Source organism: Pieris rapae, chromosome 17 (assembly GCF_905147795.1).
Source record: "Pieris rapae chromosome 17, ilPieRapa1.1, whole genome shotgun sequence".
NCBI classification, from domain to species: Eukaryota; Metazoa; Arthropoda; class Insecta; order Lepidoptera; family Pieridae; genus Pieris; species Pieris rapae.
The window spans coordinates 6,835,409-6,855,167 of record NC_059525.1 but is presented as its reverse complement, the minus strand read 5'-3'; the positions used below and the strand labels follow the sequence as shown (position 1 = coordinate 6,855,167).

Below are 19,759 nucleotides of genomic sequence, written 5' to 3'. Positions count from 1 at the left end.
AAAGAAAAGTCTTTTGCCGTTTTTCTAGGTATTGACAGTCGGCCTCAGCCTTCAGCCTAATTACAATAATGAAACAAAACAACGCGGTCTTTGATAATTAGATGGTCTAATAGTAATTTTAAACCAGTGCTAGCCAAGTGGTTTTAATCTGCGGTTGTGAACGTTTGATTCCCGGCTGTGCTACTAGAAGGCTAACCTAATCGGCGACTTTAAGAAGAATATATGATCATGAAAACAGAACCTGAGACCAAGACTAGGTTGTACCGCCTCTGGTAATTAATATAGAAGTATAGTTATTTTATAAATTTAATTCATAATTATTAGCAATGCAAGCCCTAATTCCTAAACAAAGTTACATAAATCAAAACATGCATTCATATTGTATCATACATGTCCAAGTTGTGTGCAGAAACTACAAAATCGGTTTCAATTTCATATTATTTTTTTTGATCACGGGATTCGCTTATTATGTGGCGCCAAAACCTCGGTGTAAAATAGATAACAGAAACATTTTTCCAATGTCAAAACTTTTTGGTGTTTAATCTTCATGTCATCTTTTTTTATGGCAGTAATTTTAACTTTATGTCAGTTTTCATGCCATCTTTCCCGTAAGTCGAGGTTGTGAGGAGTGAAATTCCATTTTAAAATGTTGTTTTTATAAACTAGTATGACAGTGACATTAGTGCTTATAGTTTTTATTCTAATTTTCTCTTTGAAGAGTTATTATGTATTGTATGAATGGTTTTTGGAACAGTACTTACTGAAATTTAAGCAAAAGAAAAAACAATCAACTCAAAGAGGCTATGTTTTAATTATAAAGAATTCAAAGATATTAAAAATGTCAAGTTTTAGATACTTAAAGTTTCAACGAGATACTCGCATTCCGGTAGATACCATTGTTTTGTATTGATATAAGTCGAATGACGGCGTGGGACGTTCTCTGGATATTTAAGTCATTAATAACGACATGTTAGGGTTCCGCGTGCATTTAACTTAAAATCGTAAAATACAATAGTTCTCTATGAATTTCCTACTAAAAAAGTCTTATACAGTTTGAAATTGTAAACCTACGTTGAAGAGCTGTCACCCATTTCTTCTATATGAAGATTGACATTTTTAAAAGCGCTCATAAGAAATGGTGACTTGAGAATCGATTTAGAATAAGGACCTAAATCTTACCTGTAGACAGCAGACAATGTCGTTAATAATTTTATCATTCGAATATTATTTTTAGTGTGATATTTAACATTATCTTATAACCATTAAATCCAAAGTCTATTTTTATACAATACTTATTTTTACCGCTATTTATATTAAGTGTATTTCTTAAAAATTACAAATACCACATTCTTATCCTACAGCAGGGCTAATCAGTTACCGATTTCCAGAATTGGCATTAACAAAGTGTCGATTATGATAATTATGAAGTACTTTGAACCCCAATTTTAATAGGTATATTTCTTTAAATACCTATCCATGATGATACAAACTTGGTATAAGGTGGAGGTACGAAAACTTAATATTGAAATCGGAATCTTCAAATGTGAGAAGGTACTGAAGGAAGGTGTCCATTTAATAAGTGGTTGCCTGGAAGAGATCGCTCGAAAGCGATAAGGCCGCCAGTTGCTTTTCATTTAACTTGCTTCAATTTTTATATTGTAATGTAAAATAAATAAAAAAGCCTTTTTATTTCCTACAAATATAACTTTTTACATTGGCCCATCTCCAAGCGCTTACTTATCTAATTAAAATTAATACACCCACCGAATCCGCAAAAGAAGAAGAAATAGAGGAATTTTATAAAACTATCGACAAAGCTATGGAAATAACACATAAGAACATTATACTAATGGGCGACTTTAATGCGAAGGTAGGGGCTCCTAAAGAAGGTGAATACTTAATAGTGCATCAACATGGGGACGGTGAAAGAAACGATAGAGGACAGAGACTTGCCGACTACGCACTTGAACACAATTTAACTATCATCAATACATGCTTCAAGAAAAACCGTAGCCGGAGATGGACGTGGCGATCCCCAAATGGACAACACAAAAATGAGATCGACTATATACTATCCAACCAACCAAAACTATTCAATAACCTTGAAGTCCTGAATTTAAACTATCCGTCAGACCACCGATTAATTAGATCAACATTAAAAATAGCCAAACAAAAACAAAGTAAGACAGAGACAAATGGGCATCTTTGGGCATCTTTGGAGGAGGCCTTCACCCAATAACAGGGTTCCTACAAATAATATTATTTAACTATACTAAAATCAAAAAATCATACAATAAAATAATGTAATAGTAAATATTATCTAGTAGTAAATATGATATATATAGTAGCAAATATTGTATAAGTAGTATATTAATAACAATAAATAAAATAGTTATAGGTAAATAATATAGAAAATAAATAAAAATAAGATGGTATTAATTGTAATGTAACGAAGTGTTAATAAATAAATAACCCTAGCTACACTTTCTCATGTATAGGTATAATTTAAAAAATGCAAATAGCTGCAGTCCTCTTTATATTGTGATATTAATTTTATAGGAGCAATTATAAGAATTAAACATATTATGTTTTAAAATTAAATTGATGTACAGTTTAACTAGTAGAAGTTACTGTAACTTAATGATAGTAATTCACTGATAAGCGCCCTATTTCGTGTATTAATAACATATTTGTTTACCTATTTCAAATAAGTATAAAATTATCAATTTGCGTCACACGGATTAGCTAGATAACATCAATGATTAGGAAGTTATCGTTGTGAGTGGCACTGTATATCTAATCTGTTAACATCGTATAGGATTTTTATTGATCTAGATTTTACTAAATTGCTACCAGATAACGTTAATTGGGCGAAACAAAAATTACCTTTCCCCATTATCATTTTTTTCAAAGCGGTTTCTGAAGAGTTATTTTAAGTTATGTATAAATTATATTTATTAACTAGCGGATCCGACAGACGTTGTCCTCCTGCCCGTTTGCCCCCTGTTCTATAAAAAAAAAAAAAATATTATTCAAATGTTATGACAATATCTAACGATCCAGCACATGGTCACGATATAACACAATGATAACAAAACGTTTTTTAAATTTCGGGACAGACTAAAATTAAAATTCGAATATTATTTAAAATTTGACACTGCGATGGTAGCGCCGTCTGTCGAATCCAATGTAAAACATTCCAAAATCAACAACAACTAATAAATTGAAAATTAATTAAAAAAACATTGTCCAGCGGACAAAATTGTGAATATAAACCATTCCCAGATCCCCTTGAACACACACAAAAAATTTCGTCTAAATCGGTCCAGTCGTTTAGGAGGAGTTCAGTCACATACACACGCATACAAGAAATATATATATTAAGATAGGTATGCAAATATTATATTTTTGTAGAATTTTACTTCAACAACAGCAAAACAAAAGAGCAAAAACCTAAAATATGCAGAAAAAGAAATCAATAAAAAAACTTTTTTTTTTTAAATAAATTAAGTAAGAACGCGTGTGCGTGAATATAAATGACATATTGACTATTTTTTATTGATTTTATCCTTTCGTAAATGTGTGAACCTTTTTTCTGTATACATATTATGTAATCCATCTTTGGCTATATCTTTACTAAATTGTTTTTTGTTTTATATATGTTATATAGTTATGATAGCTATTTAAGGAATTAAGTAAGCCTAGAATCTAGATCATAATGTTAAATAATGTCATTGTGCAGAGACAGTTTATAAAAAAATAGCAATTATAATGTAACAAAATGTAACTGAAAAAAACTACTATCAGCTAAATCCTATCGGTCGTAAACTTTAAATCACGATTTATTGGCGACTTCTTGTTTACCTTCTGATACTTTAAATCAACCATGGACTTTGTCAATATAAACGTGGATTCGAGTGCAAAGTATGTGATATAAATATGATAAAAATATTTTTGATTTGTAGCTATGCGAAATCGTTTGATATTGTGGAGATAAATGTCAGTAACCTTGAGATTTTTGTAATATCTCAGGCAACAGTCTCGTCTCGCGGATTAAGTAAAACCTCGGTACGGTGAATGGCTGTTCACTGCCTAACAGGAAACAGATACAGAAATCTGAAAGACCAAGGAGCTCTATTGTTTTATAAGGAGAATATTCAGAGTCCGTATATCAATACATTTTTGATATACGAAAGTCATACTTAGTGCCAAGTCTCGGTAACACTTAGTTGTAGCACAATAACCGAAATTGTATGTTTTTACTAGCTTTTCCACATACCAAATATTGTACATATATAGATTATACCTGCATAACCTAAACTCGTAAACGTAATTAAGGCTGTGCACCATTTATTCAACTGAGTGCACTAAACTGCATGCAGATTAACAGCTGGTCTATGTTTAATCTGTCAGTAAAGAAAATCTTCAGGAAACCGGCCTCCAGTCTTTAACAAAAAAAGCGCATTGGGTCTACCGTGGTAGTAACCCTGCAAATTAAAGTTACTCTAGGAATATCACAACTAACTTAAGGCCCAAAAAAAGTTCTCGGATACTATACAAAATTTCTATGGGTAGTTTTATCGCATTTAGAGTTATTTGTAAATTTTACATAATGCTAACAGAAGATAAATAGAGCTCTGGCTATTTCTGCAATCCAAATATTATTTGTTTACAAACGAATAAATCTATTAAAAATTTATTTACACTTCCCATCTGAAATTTTTTTTTTTCATGATTTAGCTGAACTGCTGTCTTGTTAATTTCAAAATACTTATTTATCGTTTATGTTAATAAATTTATTAATTTAAACATTAACTGTACTGTCCATTTACAATAGATACAATAGTATCAAGATTAATATAACGGTAAAAATTTCCCTAACAATACTACCAACACAATGAAGTCGTCACGTTTGACATTTGGTCGGCCATCTTGCGCTGTCAACTGTCACATCGATTAGGGACCCGCGATCGATCATCCGCTATCGCGTGTTGGTATTCAGTAATTTATTATATTTTGAGTAAGTCCGGATGCAGGCCAGGTAACCTGTCAACACTCAATAAATCAATTAAACTTTACATCTCAGTCTCCATGATAACGATGCACTCAAACACGTAACGATAACGCCGATCGCTTGCTTTAACGAACAAATATAACCTTTCTTTTATTGGACTGGATATTTCCAAAAAATATTACCAGTATTGCATAATACAGTTGACCAGGCTTCGTATAAAATGCTATATGGTAACACTATGTTTTCACTATGAATTTGGTGTTACGATATTCGAAGGAAACGTCAACTTAAATTTGTTAACAATAAAGAATTCTATAATAAAATTAACACGCGCTCCTGGTGATTACCCGTAAAACTAAAATCGAATAATTTTATCTACTTAATTATTAAATGTATGTCTAGGTAAATTATAACGTATAAAAATTAATATATTATCTTTAGCATAATGGTGCAATTTCATTTCACACCACAGTTATCTTAACTCGGAGTTGGAATGATTCCCACCATTATAACAGTCTAGAGCACTATTCTTGCTCTACAGTTATAAAGCCTTAGAAGCCTTACATAAAACATCTTGGTACTTACCTCATTGTTTAACGAACAACCAAATGTGCGTCTAAGTACGGAAACACAGTCCGTCCACACTACCATACTAATCATTATTTAAACATCTCAAATGAATACCTACCTCAAAATTTTTGTAAAACTAAAAATTAAAAATCTTCAATTATTTTGTTTATTCCACAAAAACTTTAAACTTTGTACATACAATATCAATTACGTAAAAATAGATTGCAATTATTTATTTAAATTCCTTTAATTCATCAGTTTTATTATACAGATTTAATCGCAAGTAATGAATTAGCTTTCATGAAGCATTTTATCTTATAATTAAAAATGTTGCCATTTCCAATTAAAATATCTGTAAAAACCAGAGAATGAGGATGTGAACATAATAAACGTAATATCATAAACAATGAAAGAATTTATTATTATTATTTTAAATACACAGAAACACGTCATATACAGAAAAAATACTAAATAGAAAAACGAAATATTTTTGAAATTCGAATAAAAGCAATGCTTAAGATGAAATATGAACAATTTACGTTGTCTATAAATACCTAAGAGATTATTAATAATATAGATTACTATTGGCCACAGTTATACGTAGCAAATATAATTGTAATCATTACTAATTATTTATTAATTGCAACAAATACGTACGTAACTGAGAATTAATAATCGGAGTAATTTTGATTTTCCCAATGTTTTTTTAAGAAATCAGATATCCATTACAATTATTGATTTTAGAAATCTGTAACAAATACACCAAACAATTTCCAATTGAATACGTAAACAAAATAACCAAACAAACAAATATCTTGCATTTTTTTCGGGGTTTAAATTGAGTACAAACTTAAAAGCTACAAAAATCGAATCACTTACGAATAACACAGTTAGAAACAAAATATGTATGGTATCGACAGATAATATATTTACACATACATTAGGGAGACGAAATATAGATATAACAATCAAAAGCGCTAATAAAATACCTAAAATTAACAAAATAATAGTCAATCGAAGCGTTAGTACAGTAGCAACTAAATCTTGATGAAAATAATCCATAAGAAATACAAAAAACAATTCATAGAAATGCAACAAAACGACAGAAATAATACAAAATTGTGATATTTGTTTCAACGTAAATAGATTTGATCCGTTTGGAAAGAAAAATATTCCACAAAATAAATTCACTGATGCACACATAGATAACAACGGGATGCACAGATTAATAAAACTTATACTTTCATAGGTTATAAATTTCAAAATAAGAATGTCACCAAGCGTAGCATCGTTTAGGAATGCGTACAAAATGTATAATACAATCTGAAGCTGGCTTAGAATAATTCGCAGTTGATTGACATTTTCATATAGGTCACATGGAGTGTTGTTAAAGAATTTTTTAAAGCAGTAAAAGAGGAAGGCGATGAAATCTCCAAGTCCAACCGTAATTAATATAATACGTAAACTGTATTCTACTTCAGGTAGATCAATCCCTGGCAATGCTAATAGTATTCCGCTACCACTCTCGTAACGAGACTCGTTAACACTTTTTGAACTTGCCATTCTTGTATGACAAATATAAACTAATGTAATGAGATTACAGTCCTTTATTTTTAACAGTTCAAACTTATTCAGAGCTGACTGTGAAACATATATATGAAACTAATTTATCTAAAATACCTCTAAAAATTTTCATGAATGAAAATAAAATGAGGCCAAGCACTTTAATGGTTGGAAGTTTCAAAGTATGGACCACTTTTTTATTAATTTCTGTTTGTTTGAGCTATTTAAATAACGGGCTTGCAAACATTTGGATAAAAACGTTTTATTTATTCCAGTAAGGAACCATAATGGTTAATTATTACTGTTAATGATAAAAATAATTGAGTTATTATCCAAACAATATTTTTAGAACATTTATTTCTCTTTATCGTATTACGTTTAAACATTTTCATACTTTATCAGTATGTGTTTTTTTTTTAATATTATAGACAGAGTTATAAGCAATGGTCCAGCCGTCAAAATTGGAGTTAAATCTAATGAAACTCTACTTTCTCCCTGAAACAACCTCCGCGACATTCAAAGCTTGCTTTCAAAGATAAATTGTTAAAGTTATTTTTTGAAGATGTCAGTCTGCTGGTTTGGGAATTTGTCTTCTTCTGTTTTTGTTTGTATTTGATATTTTTTTCGATTCGTTTTTTTAATTGCTAACTTTTTCTTTTGTTCAGTATATATATAGCTGTCACATAAAGCGTATGGTTCCACTAAACATGAGAGTGAAGAAGAAAGAGCGAGAAAGAAAGATTGAAAAATATTTTATCCTTATCATTATTGAGTCCCGTTCTATATAACTTACACAAAATACACGTCGGTGTACATTTTAGCTTACAGTTGATATTCGAATAAAAGATAAATAAAAGTATCGCAACTGTATTTGGGACATGGTGTGTCACATTAATGTTGACAACGCACTGACTGAGCCACTTGTCAAAGTCCGTTGAAAATTTTACAGCGGATAGAGTTAGTTCACTCTTGGAATCTAAGTACGATACTTCGACCTAAGCCAGCCAAAGCGTCGCTCTGCGCTGCCAAACTGGATTGAACGCATCCTTATCAGCTCAGTAGCTGATAGCCTGTTATCAATAAATTACCGGAGATAGTAGTGATTGATTGCGCCACTGTTCATACATGTAACGTCATTTGTTTGTATTCACCAAGGAATTTTAGTCTTTTCCCACAGATCACATAACTATAATGTTACGTAGGGGTAAACTTTGTTTGTTGAAGTAATTGCTGGATCCGTTTTCCAATCTTTAACCAGTAGAAGGCTACCATTTTGTTATCAGATAAAGGATAAGAATTATCAATTTAATAATTCCAAACCGAATGATAAAAAATTATCAATTTAATAATTTAAAACCGATGATATTTTTTTATTATGTATAAAATCACGCTACGTTTGATTTATAGCCGCCGTAGCTATAAACCATCGAGCTCTTCTAATATATATAAAGCCTATATTTTATATACTTACTAAATGTAGTTGCTTTTACTATAGAAAATGAAATGGCGGGATATTTTAAAATTTCTCGTAGGTTAAGATTTTTCACAGGTTTCTACATGATAAGCAAGAAGCGTACCTACTCTATAAATCTTCCTGAGATAATATAATCCTCTGTCTGTTACTTATGGACAATCCAAAGCGCCATATTTATCTTATCTGAAGAAATGTCTGCATTTGACAATGAAAATGGCCAATGTTTCTTACTAAATTTACTTCGAAAGTTAAGTTACACCGTTAGTATAAATAGTTTGTAGATATCAATGAAATCGTAGTAGTTAAATTTCAGCAAAGAAAGTATTCATAAATATCTAACTATATTATATTTAATTTGGCGCCATTATTAACTAAGACGAATTCGTGATTGAGCAGAGAAATGTCAAACGTCATTTTTTATTTGTCAGCAGACAATAAACAGCAATAATAGAACTCATTATGAATTGCACAGTTTGATTTTAATAAAAAATATTTTTCAAATCTATAATCGTTCCAGATTAACGATGAAGGATAAACGAGATCTTTAAACATACGTTAATAAAGATGTAATTAAAAAATCTCATTTTAGGCGTTTATTTTTATTATGTACAAAATCGGCACACGACAAGGCATTTATTGTCTGTCTAAAAATCAAATAAAATTATCACAATTTACAAAGTTAAAATCTTTTGGACCTCAGACTGCATCGTCTGCGTCGATTTGGATCTTTTAAGACAGTTCTTGCCATGCACCACCATTTTATGGAACCAACCGCCATTCCAGCTATTTCCCATTCGATACGATTTATAAACGAACGGGACTACAGAAGAGCGTTCCTTTATGGTTGGCAAACCTCCTGGTGCTGCAGGTCCATGGGCAGTTTTTTAGTTAGATGTTGATAAGCACTTAATTTAAAGTAACTGCTTCTTATCCTATCCCAAAAATAATAATGAGACACATTATCAGAAAACTTAATTGGACGAAAAGGATAAAAATGCAACCTCCAAACCCCTATACCTCATACAGTTTTTTTATATAATAGTTAAGTCTGTATACGAGTCTCCAATGGGAACGTAATCATAGTTGGAGGAAAGACTTATATTTTAACAGTTTATTATGTTCCTCTTGCTCTGTGGTGGCTTTTATAGTTAACTTATATAATATTCTTTTTGCTTACCTCAACTACTTTTATATATTTTCTTTTTTTTTTCAGCAGTGGTTGACTGGAAGAGATCGCTCGAAAGCGATAAAGTCGCCAGTTGCCATTTTCATTTAACTTTGTCAAGCTTATTATGTTATTGCAACGAAGTATTACTTCATAAATATTTTTAAATATCTATTGACAGATAATTTCCAATAAAATTTTGTTACTTATTAATTTGATAACAAAAGATAATCTAGTGGCGTTTTTATCAGTTACCGAAGGACATCGCTGACCATTGATATAAATTAATGTTATTGATATAGTACACCAGGATATTCGATAAAATATCGATAAGAGCGATTTGTAACAAAAATATAGATACATAAGTGATACATTTAGATTCTTATAAGCGTTTGTGAAATTAAAATAAAACTTTTGTATTGACGTTGTCACGAAAATGTATGTTGCACCACGCGATATTCTAAAAATTGTTACGCCATGGCTATAAGAATATTTAATCATCCTAGAAGCTATAGATCGCTGCCAATATTTTCAAGGGGAAGGTGATTAGGTTTTTAAAGGCAAGGTTTTATAGCGTGGGTGAGTATCTAGATCATAATTCAATATACATTCAATGTAGGGTTGTCTTTCAATTCTTCCATCAATTGCTTGCTCGCTACAGCTGATGATTTCATCTGACTGGCGTTTTTTGGAGCGAACAATTTCGTTACTATAAATATCCATCTTTTGCCTGGATATCATACTCACTATAATAATATTTTTGATGTTCAATTTTTGACTTGTGAAAAAACCTGTTGAAATCCTAAAACATGAGTATCTTTAGCAACCCATATGCAGGTTCAAAATTATCACAAATAGTCAACACTGTCACCTCCTCTCAATGTTACCCGAATTACCATTTACCCTGTAAACCTATACCTATGCAATATATTTAGCTTTGAATAACGTATAGATAGCCTTTTATCATATATTATCAACGAAACATAACAATATTATTTATTTACACTAGCATATAAGTAAACAATAAGCATAAAGGCGTATCAAAGTCTGCATGGACTTTGGCAGCTTAATTTGCGTAATATTAACTTCTATATTGGTACCTACATAATATTTACACCTAAACTACAATTTTTGTCCATCTACTTCTCTAGGCTTTATACATCTATTTCTGAACATACAAGGGCGATATAAAAATCTATTTTACCAAGAGATAAGTATTGGTAGTTAAAACGCTTTTATTCCTGAAGTGATGGGTTCAGATCCCTATATTCAAGTTCTAAAGGATTTAGGGCGATATATAGTTGTTCCATGAAAATGATTGTGTATGGAAACGTCTTAAACAAACAACTTACGTCCGGCACAAAAGCCTGAACTTGTTGATAAAATAAATAATCAAAAAAATTGTGGCAATTTATGGCCGAGAGGTTAGCTTCAACTAACAGAGGGATTATTAAGAAATGCATGGCTAAAATGCATTCTATCTATAAACCAATTTAAACAGATATATGTTATTTCTGACATTTTTACATGCAATTCCTCGTCCACGTTTGTCTGTATGAACGCGATAAACTCAAATGTACTAGGCGTAAATTCTTAGACAGTTTTTAGCTGTAGATAGTGTGATTCCTGAGAGAGGTTTATATGTATAATTAATAATGGTCTGAACTAGCTGCGAGTGAAAGCCATTGTAATAATTCGTAAAATATATTTAATTTAATGATTATTATTCAAGTACTTGTGAAAATAATCTGGCGACGTTGGCGAATTTTTAAGTTGATATGTACTCTGATTTAAGATAATATAACAGGCATACGTGACTTTTACACACAGATTAGATAAACCAAAGATAATTTTTTTTTTGGCATTTTCAGATCCAGTAATAGGTTGAGATATGCAATATTTATAACATTAGTAAAGGGGAAAAGAAAAAATGAATCTAGTTTTAGATATTTTGTATGCTATTATCAGATTATGGGTATATTAATCAGGTTTAAGCTAACTACTGGTTGTTTTACATATTCATATATTTATTTTCTTTTGCTTCTTGATTGTTTTAATAATTTGAACAAAGTTGGCCTAGTGGCTACAGGGTACTATTAACCATCTGAGGTTGTTGGTTCGATCCGGCTGTGTACTAATTAACTTACTATCTATGCGCATTTACTACTTGTATAGCAAAGGATAATATCGCGAGGAAACCGGTATGCTTTAGACAAAAAAGTTGACGGCGGGTGTCAGTCACAGGAGCCTGACCTACTTCTCTATTAGAGTTTAAACCTAAAATGTTGTAACACCACTATTATAATTAAAAATTTAATACTTTCAATTTTACTATGTTTCTATATATAATTAATAGGATGAAAGCTGTGCTGCCAAAGTTATAAGCCCCTTTTATCGCTATTTTCGTAGTACAAAGTCTTCTTCCGCCTGATCGCCTTGAATCATCATCGTCTATGAATTGCTAAGACGCAAATGCATTGACTAAAGTGTCTTTTATCTGTGTATTTATTGTGATAAATCTGCTCAAATTCTTAAGTATTATATTTATCGGTGTAGACACGTATCAGATAACTGTAATAAATTTAAATTACAGACAGGTTGGAGAGGTTGAATTTCTGATTTCCCTAAACTTACATACATTGCCTATACTTGTCATATTAACATATCAGTTCACAATTTTCTGCCTTATACATTTTGATTTGCTACAGACGTTTAGAAGGATTAAACTGTTTAAAATCTTTTTCCAGGATTGTGAAAACAGTTATGTAACTCTCAATAAAATTTATTTATTTTACAGAATAATATAATAAAATCATGATATATTACATTAGAAAACCTTCGTGGTTTGTATAAATGTAACCATAGCAGACTGGCGCTACAAACGCATATAGTTTTTCAACTTCCTTTTTATTTTGGTTAACGTTAGGCTTTCTATTAACTGACTGGGTAGTCCATTTATTAGCCGCGCAAATACTTCAATGTCCTCTCGATGTACGGAGCTCAAATTATCTTCTGTTGTTAACACACTAACATTTTATACATAAATATATTCTGTAATACAATGGAAGCCAAAGACAATTCAATTGAGTTTTGTGTTGTAAGAATGTAAAAATTATTATGAGTGATTTATATATTACACACATATATTTATATATTATACACTATATAATTAAAGAATTGACCTCCTAGATTACCTAGTTACCTAAATAAGAATTTTTTTATAAAAGTAAATAAAAAGCAACCAGCATTAGGAAAGGTAAAACAAATATGTCCTTTTTAGATTGAAATTAAAATCGTCATAAACAAAATATTGCTAACACCTTTTATTTAAAATTAAAGGAATGTTCATAGACCTACCAGCCCCTGGACAAAACCCAGGGGAGCCAACCGTCCTCTGTCATACACGATTGATCGCACACTGTTCCCGTCTTGTTTCCATTATTATAATTCTATATTTTTTGTACCAGACATAGTATATCTGAAAAACATCCTCACCTTTAATATTTGTTACTTTATATATTATTTATTTATTTTTAGCCTTATATTATTTACTTATATCACTTAACATCAGGTGACTCTCCTGTCCGTTTGCCCCCTGTTCTATAAAAAAAAATTCCTGATCCACCTATATCAAATTTTACTATGTGTTAGTAGATATTTTTAACAGTTAGCATATATCAGGAACTCTCTCCGGTAAAGGCCTCCTCCAAGGCTTGCATTCTTTCTCTATCCCGAGCTATTTGCATCCATTTGGACCCGCGATTTCGTTGATATTAGATATTATGATATTAGATATTGATTAACATAAAAATGCGTATATTAAGGGCGAGAATTATTTGAATATCCACATAAGCCTTACTTTATTCAATACATATACTGTACACTAGGGGCCTGTCTCAGCGTTGCATGGTTTGCCATTTTTTAAATGTTTTGCTAATACATATGGATACAGGGATAATATAGCATTCTAATGGCGAAATAGATTTAGAATTCATTACCATTCTTAATATTATTTACAAACATAAAAAAAAGCATTACTCTTTGTAATATTACTGTAGACTTCATTAGTTTTAATAATTTTTAGAGTTAAAACAAATCATACAAAACAAAATTAAAAAATTACAGCAGTTGATAAACTAAATTAAGTATTTTTGTTTTTTTAGGCCAAACCGTAAATGAGATATTTTCCGTACGGTAAACGAGATAATCCTGTCATCAGCCCCATTCCCCGTACCCCAAGTAAATACGGGGTGATCCGTCAAGCCGTCAACCCGTAATATATGGAGCTAAATTATTAATATTTTTGCGGAATTCGAACGATTTTCCTTTGGCTTTTGGTGGACTCAATACTATAGAAAGTATAAGACCAGTGTAGATTATTTAGTAAAATCTATTTCGTTGAAATCTTACACACTTCATTCTCGATACATGCCAAAATCTAGTAAACAATTATAATAATTTATCTAAAAACCTACTGAATCTACTTTTTTAAACCAATTTTGCATACTTTGTTTAAGGCATGGGCTAAGAGAATGTGCTAGCAGTGCCTAACTGGTAAAACATTACCCTTTTTTCTTAATTTCAAAATTAATATCTATAACTAAAAAAACATGTAATAGCACACTTACTATTATTTGTATAATATTAATTTCTGCATAATAAATGAAATCTGTGTCCAGCCGTCTATCTATACTATAAATTTATTGTTAAAAGCGTTGTTGTTGTTGATAAGATTAAAATAATAACAACATTTATATCGTCAATATAAATCTGACAGAAAATGTTATTGCTTATGTAAAATTATTTACAGCATAAATCTGTAATACGCCATATTAAAGACTGCATTCATTGTTTTAAATGAATGTTATATATACTGTACCTAGATGTATTTGAATTTGGTTTATACGATGAATCAATGACATAAATAATTGTTAAAAAAAAGAATTGTTCCATTCAAAAGTTATTTAAAGTTTTACTAACATCTCAAAAATCGGTTTGATAAAATCATAATAAGCTAAATATTATCTCAACAACAGATTGGAAATATGGCAATATTGAAGTATTTAATTTTTGTAGTGTATTTTCGTTTTGTTTTTCAAATAAACACATGAAATACACATCATAAATTTTTCTACATATCTACTTAAACTATCTAATGCAAATTAACATCTGCCTTCCAACTTTTTACCTAAAAGAATTTAAGCAAACATGGCGGTTAAAAAGCGAGCGCATCTGCCGCATTGTCCAATCGCCGACCAATCGCACGCATTCCCGCTCCCCTAGCTGCCAGTTAGCTGTCAAATTCCAATTTTTTTTACTCGTCAGGGCGTTGACATGCCAGTACATGGCCCTAACAATTGAATTGATTGAATTATACTCAATTCAGATACCATTATATCTGTGTAGCCATTACCACCCGCATGATAGGGTTATTTGCAAGCTTTTACAGCAAATATCGTGATAACAACTTTGTTGAATGTTAATGTTAAGTGATTTTGCATAATTGCTTGGATTATTGATTGTAACGATGTGTTTTGCGTTTTATATTATGTGTTACGATAATGGTTAGGTCCGTATCAATTGAATTAATATACGACTTACTAAGAGGTACCTAGTCGAATGCATTAAATTTATCTTCCATGGTAGAATAATGTATGATAGATTTAAAGAAGTGTTGGCCTAGTGAATTCAGCGTGCGACTCACATCCCTGTTGGTTCGATCCCCGGCTGAACATTAATGGACTTTCTTACTATATATGCATATAACATTTGCTAGAACGGTGAAAGAAAACGCATATATCATGCCGTAAACAATAAACTGTGTCAAGTTTGTGTTACAAATTTCTCTTTATTATTATTATACATAATACAATATCATTATACATAATACAATAAATAAAGAGGAAAAAGCAATTGCGCTATAGCCTTTTACGTCTGGGCCACTGTATCTATTTCGTAATTATTTATTTTTTCATAATAATCAAGTAGGTCATTCAAAGTCAAAGTCAAAAATCATTTATTCATGTAGGTAAAACAATGTACACCTATAAACGTCAAAAAATACATTACATGCTTCTAATTTAACATATACTGCCAGTTCTCAAATTAAGGGCGTAGAACGGATAAGAATTACTGGCAATAAACTCTCCTCCACTCTTTTTAATCGCCATTATAATCCAGGTCTAAAGCATTTCGGTTTCCTAACGATGTCTTCACCGTACGAGGGAATGCGCACATAGACTGACAGTCCATTTATGAACCGAGATTTGAACCTAGGACATTAGGGATAAGATTTGCCCGCTGAATCTTGATCTTCAACATTGCCCTACAGACATACTTAAAAAATTAAAAAGAGGCATAAATTTAGTCTTCATATCGTCTAGCTATAATTGAATTATCTACAAAATATTTGATTCACCTTGATCAGAATCACGCAATATTGACTCGGGCGCTGTTTGCGCACAGAATCACACGCAACTCGCCTGCGCAAACATTTGGGCGCGTAATGGATTAGTGGTGTACCGTCAGTCGTCTCCTGTTACAAGCAAATATTACCACTTCGTCAGCGCTACGCAAGCATCGCTGTACTTTATAAATGGAATACCAGAAATATATTATAAATTTTTGTTAACTAAATTTAAGACTAAGTCAAAAATCATTTATTCATGTAGGTAACACAATGTACACTTATGAACGTCTAAAAAAAATATACATTGAATGCTTCTAATTTTACATTTACTGCCAGTTCTCAAATCAAGGGCGTAGGACGGAAGAGAGGAATTGGCAATAAACTCTCCACCACTCTTTTTATTCGCCAAGATTTTTCTTTAACAAATATTATGCAACAAGTATTAATTTGAAAGTAGCGTTGGCTTAGTAGCTTTAGCGTGATACTTCCATCTGTGAGGTTTAAAACCTATGACGGTTCGAACCCTGGCTATGCACCTAGAGACATTCTTTTCAAGTCTGCATATAACACTCGCTCGTACGGTGATGGAAAACATCGTGAGGACGACTTTATACCCAAAAGGCGTGTAGCCTGACCTACTTGTTTATTAAAAAAACAGATGATTACGAAATAGATTCAGACATCTCAAGATCATGCCAGACCTAATACCGTAAAAGGTTGAAGAACTTTATATATAATTAAAATTTTAAAAAATATTAGGTACATTCTGGAAAATGTATATGGCCCAATTTAATATATCGTTTTAATTTTAATTACTTACTCAAGAAGTATACCGAGACAGAAAAGTTGGTTTTTAGTTATTTATCTGCGATTTACATGAACCACTATGTTTGAAATTTGATTAGGTAATATGATAGTGCGTGCTTCTATCTGTCTATACCCACTGGAGATGGAATAAAACCTTCCTTTTTTTTAATGATATTAGAGCTATTTAATTTAATGATTAGTATACAATAAAAAAGAGTAAATATATTTTGACTAGACTTTGACAAGAAATTGTCACATACATATATAGCATAACAGATCCAGATCCAGATTGATATAGATAGATGAGAAACAAATAACAACCGTCATTCAAGAACCTAAGGTGCTAATCTATGAGAATTTGAAACTAAAACATAAATATCAATATAGGTACATATGGAGGAGCTATAACCAAATTATACAGACAAAATTTGGTTGCGATGACTTAATATAAGAACAATGCACAAACTTTAAGTCACCTACTAATAATATTTAATAATGATAAAGAAATTATTCACGATTTCAATTGGGACGTTGCTAAAATCAAAAATAATATTTTGCTTACGATTTAAACACTTTTAAATTAACATCAAGTTTAGTTAAACGTTCATAATGCATTTGCACCCGAAACTTCAAGTGCTTCGGGCAATGCACAAACACACACATCCGCCAGTATTTGTTTTGTTAACGGATTGCGTCGGTTTGGTGGACAACTGTCTCACATTACCAAACATATTACCTTTGCGACAGGGCAACTTTCAGGGTTGCTAAGTACTATGACTCCTATACTTTGCGTGTTGTTCCTATGAGAATGTAAGTCCGTGCTCCTATTTCACCATGCCTTCTGATGTGAGCAATTTGTTTTCGTTTATATATGTTTTAATTAATTAAATACTTAAATATGTCATGTGGAACATGGTGTAATAGTTGCAGCTCCTTACAGACATTTTGTAAAACAAAAATTGGGCGATTAAAAAGAGTGGCGAAGAGTTTATTGCCAGTTCTTCTTGCCCGTTCTGAGTCGGAGTTAGAGTCATCGGAGTAAGAGTTATAGAGAAACGAGGGCATTTGTCCACTCTTGCCAGTTTCATCTTATTTGTTAATGGATTTAATCTGAATAATAGATTCGCCAATGACCCGTAAATATAGGAGTCATAAAATAGCAGATGTTAAATTTGTCATTTGTTTTGTCATTAGGAAGAAATGACAAATAATATACATAAATAAATGAAGCTCGACTGTCGCTTATAGAGGTTATCTTATCTTTATAAGTAGCAGTCTCACTTACGGAGGTCCATGAGGGAAAAACGACTCCCTCTTACAGAGGTTTCTGTTTCTCGCTAATAGAGGTTTTGGAAGCTTAAAATGACGGGTCTTGGCTATTACTCTCACTTATAGAGTTTTCTCACTTATCCAGTTCTCACTTACCCAGGTTTGACTGTATATAGTCGTCCTGACCGAATCAATTAATATTATTATTACACGTTTATAATACAGTGTATACAGATCAATATACAATAATTTGATAAGTACTAACATATTTCATTAGGCTATACTGTCTCCTAAATTAGAAAACATAAATCTGTCTCTTTTTATCAACATAATTTAACAGAGAGAGACAAAAGAAGTACACGTTAGAATTTATAAAAACTGTATTAATGCCTGAATAGTCAAGCAACTTATTCTAGGCATGTTTCCGTTACCACGTGACGTCGAGCAAGAGCTAGTGTAATAAAATAGGCATTTATTATGGAGATGTTAATTAAATAACTAATAAGCCGAGGGCACATGGGCCGGACAGGCGGACAGTGAGACGTGTCAATTACGAAAACAAGGGATTAACTTGGACCGATAGGGTTGTTAATTTGCGACTCATGCGATATTTTCATTTTGTTATTTGTGACAAATCGGTTATCTTAGGTAGATCGGTTGACAAGGATTTTAAAAGAATAGTTATATATCCGGGTCCTTATATCACATTACATAACATAGAAAAGCTTAATTGTGGCGTGGAATGAAACTATATGACTAATCGCAATTTATGACACTAGATTTCAATAAAAATACATAACTTGGAAAATGCTCTATCCAACAAAAACTGTGAATTGAGTATATGTATAAAAATTTTCTAACACCACATTTCCAAAAAAAAATGATTATTGATCTTTTTATATCTCTAGAAATTCTATGATTTTCTAATAATCTGACAAAGGAATATGTCATCTGTAATAAATTATCTAGTTCCTATAGTTAGCTGTATATTCAATAATTGTATCTCAAATAGTATTAAATCAATATATAAGGACGGGGTAAATGGTAGGATTTATATATCGCCAGGATTCGGAATGGGAATCTTCTGACTTATGTTCAGTAATACAAGCCTAGAGTTTCAAATTTTGTACTTGTAATATTTAAGTTTTGTTTATCTAATTATAGTATACATATTGTAATAAATGTTATAAGCATATTCAAAAAGGGATTGAATATTTATATAGAGGCCAGCCATTCTCTTTTTATTTCTAATACTATCTATAATTATATAGAAGTTTTTTATGTATATTATGAATTACATGAATCGAATTAAAAGATTATAACTAAGAAAAGTTTTAGAGTCTGTTTCATGCCTCATTGGCTTCACACTAAATACAATACAAGAAAGTCCAATAGACAAGTAGGTCACTCTGTGCTATACGCCGAAACGAAAAAAAATACAAATGATCGCGTCATTTTTTTTCTTTTAGACAAGTAGGCGATCAGCCG

General features: G+C 31.3%; 1 protein-coding gene and 1 long non-coding RNA gene across 2 annotated transcripts in view; both read left to right on the top strand.

Annotated features, from left to right (window-relative positions):
• The window catches only part of LOC110994157 (homeobox protein Hox-D1), a 34,296-nt gene that overhangs the window by 11,383 nt on the left and 3,154 nt on the right, over nt 1-19,759 (top strand). The window lies entirely within an intron of this gene.
• Nucleotides 8,864-18,343, top strand: LOC123689908. The gene is made up of 3 exons (XR_006750779.1): nt 8,864-8,873; nt 13,126-13,129; nt 18,149-18,343. It is a non-coding gene; the product is annotated as an uncharacterized LOC123689908 (long non-coding RNA).